This window comes from Nerophis ophidion, linkage group LG23 (genome assembly GCF_033978795.1).
Source record: "Nerophis ophidion isolate RoL-2023_Sa linkage group LG23, RoL_Noph_v1.0, whole genome shotgun sequence".
NCBI classification, from domain to species: domain Eukaryota; kingdom Metazoa; phylum Chordata; class Actinopteri; order Syngnathiformes; family Syngnathidae; genus Nerophis; species Nerophis ophidion.
Window position 1 is genome coordinate 40493031 of NC_084633.1, and position 3537 is coordinate 40496567.

A 3537-nucleotide genomic window follows, 5' to 3' on the forward strand; every position below is an offset into this window, starting at 1 on the left:
ATGTCCTGGGTCTTCTCCATGGCCTCCTACCGGTTGGACGTGCCCTAAAGGAGGCGTTCGGGTGGCATCCTGACCAGATGCCCGAACCACCTCATCTGGCTCCTCTCCATGTGGAGGAGCAGCGGCTTTACTTTGAGTTCCTCCCGGATGGCAGAGCTTCTCACCCTATCTCTAAGGGAGAGACCCAAACTCATTTGGGCCGCTTGTACCCGTGATCTTGTCCCTTCGGTCATGACCCAAAGCTCATGACCACAGGTGAGGATGGGAACGTAGATGGACCGGTAAATTGAGAGCTTTGCCTTCCGGCTCAGCTCCTTCTTCACCACAACGGATCGGTACAACGTCCGCATTACTGAAGACGCCGCACCGATCCGCCTGTCGACCTCACCATCCACTCTTCCCTCACTCGTGAACAAGACTCCTAGGTACTTGAACTCCTCCACTTGGGGCAGGGTCTCCTCCCCAACCCGGAGATGGCATTCCACCCTTTTCCGGGCGAGAACCATGGACTCGGACTTGGAGGTGCTGATTCTCATTCCGGTCGCTTCACTCGGCTGCGAACCGATCCAGCGAGAACTGAAGTGAAAAATCCACTATGCAAAGTAAAAGCCATTTATCAACAACATCCAGAAATGCCGCCGGCTTCTCTGGGATCGAGATCATCTAAGATGGACTGATGCAAAGTAGAAAGGTGTTCTGTGGTCTGACGAGTCCACATTTAAAATTATATTTGGAAACAGAGGACGTGGTGTCCTTCAGAACAAAGAGGAAAATAACCATCCAGACTGTTATCGACGCAAAGTGTAAAAGCCAGCATGTGTGATGGTATGGGGGTGCATTAGTGCCCAAGGCATGGGTAACTTACACATCTGTGATGGCACCATTAATGCTGAAAGGTACATACAGCTTTTGGAACAACATATGTTGTCATCCAAGCAATCTTTATCATGGACGCCGCTGCTTATTTCAGCAAGACAAGTGTTACAACAGCGTGGCTTTGTAAAAAAAAGAGTGCGGGTACTTTCCTGGCCCGCCTGCAGTCCAGACCTGTCTCCCATGGAAAATGTGTGGCGCATTATGAAACACAAAATAGGACAGCAGAGACCCCGGACTGTTGAAGGACTGAAGCTCTACATAAAACAAGAATGGGAAAGAATTCCACTTTCAAAGCTTCAACAATTAGTTTCCTCAGTTCCCAAACGTTTATTGAGTGTTGTTAAAAGAAAAGGTGATGTAACACAGTGGTGAACATGCCCTTTCCCAACTACTTTGGCACGTGTTGCAGCCATGAAATTCTAAGTTAATTATTTGCAAAAAAAAAAATTACGTTTATGAGTTTGAACATCAAATATGTTGTCTTTGTAGCATATTCAACTGAATATGGGTTGAAAAGGATTTGCAAATCATTGTATTCTGTTTATATTTACATCTAACACAATTTCCCAACTCATATGGAAACAGGGTTTTTATACACATACACATTATATATATATATATATATATATATATATATATATATAGAGTTAAGTTCCACTCTTCTACTCCAAAACGGACCCACAGACAACTCACGCTATACAAGTACAACCCATTTGTCATTTATTTATTTTTTCCTACTTGAAGCCACGTTGGTTTAATTTCAGTTGATCTTCTAACTCCTCATCAGGTTGTCCACCTTTAAAGCAGAGAAAAAGATGTTGATCTAATTACAAAGATATTTTCAAACAACTTTTTACAAATGCTTTTAAACCTCTGAATAATGTTTTAAACATTTTACATAATTTAATTATTAGCAAGAGTCAAATGTGACTTTATCCTTTAAACTTTGCATAAATCTTCTGTACTTTTAATATTTGCCATTTTAGCTAAAGCTTTTACATTTGACATGTGCTTTAATCAACTTGCCATCAAGTGTTCAAAGACATTATGCAATCAAAGGTCAGAAGGTAAATACAGTAATGCAGTGGTTCAACTTGAAGGCAGCAGTTCAAACTAACAAATGAAAAAGTCCAGTAAGTAAATGAAGAAGTTTGCAGGCACAAGTTCAACTTAACAAAGAATTTGGATCGTCATCAAAAGGAAACATAATCAGCGACCTTTGGTGTGTTTGGAGAAACTTGTTGAGGAGATCTTGTGGCTGCTTGCTGCTCTTCTTTCTTCCATGGAGCTTGTTTGCTGGACGAGTGACTGCAGAACATCCTTCCTCTTCAGGTGCCTTCAATTAGTCATGTGGTGGCCATTTTACCTTAGCATTCTGGGAATTGTAGTTTAAATGAATTTGACCATGGAGGGCATGGATTAATGACACTGCTGAGCTTTTAACTCCACACACACACGCATATTTATATATATATATATATATATATATATATATGTGTATATGTATATATATATATATAAGTATGTATATATATGTATATATATATATATATATATGTATATATATATATATATATATATATATATATATATATGTATATATATATATATATATATATATATATATATATATATATATATATATACATATACACACATATATATGGTCAGCACGGTGGTAAAGGGGTCAGTGCATGTGCCTCACAATACGAAGGTCTTGAGTTCAATCCCAGGCAACAACATATATGCATGTACATCAACAACATATTTGCATGTACATCAACATCACATAGGCATGTACATCAACAACATATTTGCATGTACATCAACATCATATAGGCATGTACATCAACAACATATTTGCATGTACATCAACAACATATTTGCATGTACATCAACATCATATAGGCATGTACATCAACAACATATTTGCATGTACATCAACATATTTGCATGTACATCAACATCATATAGGCATGTACATCAACAACATATTTGCATGTACATCAACATATTTGCATGTACATCAACATCATATAGGCATGTACATCAACAACATATTTGCATGTACATCAACAACATATTTGCATGTACATCAACAACATATTTGCATGTACATCAACAACATATTTGCGTGTACATCAACAACATATTTGCATGTACATCAACAACATATTTGCATGTACATCAACAACATATTTGCATGTACATCAACATTACATAGCTGTGTTGACATAGATGATGTGCTTGCTGCTACACCAGCACTAATGCTATTAAAGCTCCATGAAGAGCATAAAGTGCGCAGATAGCATTGTCACACTTCTTCCTCTTCTTCTTCTTCTTCCTCTTCTTCTTCTTCTTCCTCTTCTTCTTCTCCTCCCCTGCAGCCCTGAACGCATCATCATCATCATCATCATCATCATCACATGAGGCTGACTCCCTTTGACGTCACACTATTTACATCCAGCAGAGGGCGTTGTGGTAACAAAAAAAAGCTTCCATCCATCCATTTTTTTTACACGTGTCCCTCTGGGGCGTGCGAGGGGTGCTGGAGCCTATCCCAGCTGCACTCGGGAGGAAGGCAGGCTACACCCTGGACAAGTCAACTTGCAGATATACTACTACTAATAATTGAAATATAAATATACATGACTGGATATA

The 3537-nt window shown here is 39.2% G+C and overlaps 1 protein-coding gene across 4 annotated transcripts in view; it reads left to right on the forward strand.

Annotated features, from left to right (window-relative positions):
* LOC133541283 (MICAL-like protein 1) overlaps window positions 1–3537 on the forward strand; it is a 249806-nt gene that overhangs the window by 83343 nt on the left and 162926 nt on the right. The gene's annotated exons all lie outside the window — the stretch shown is intronic.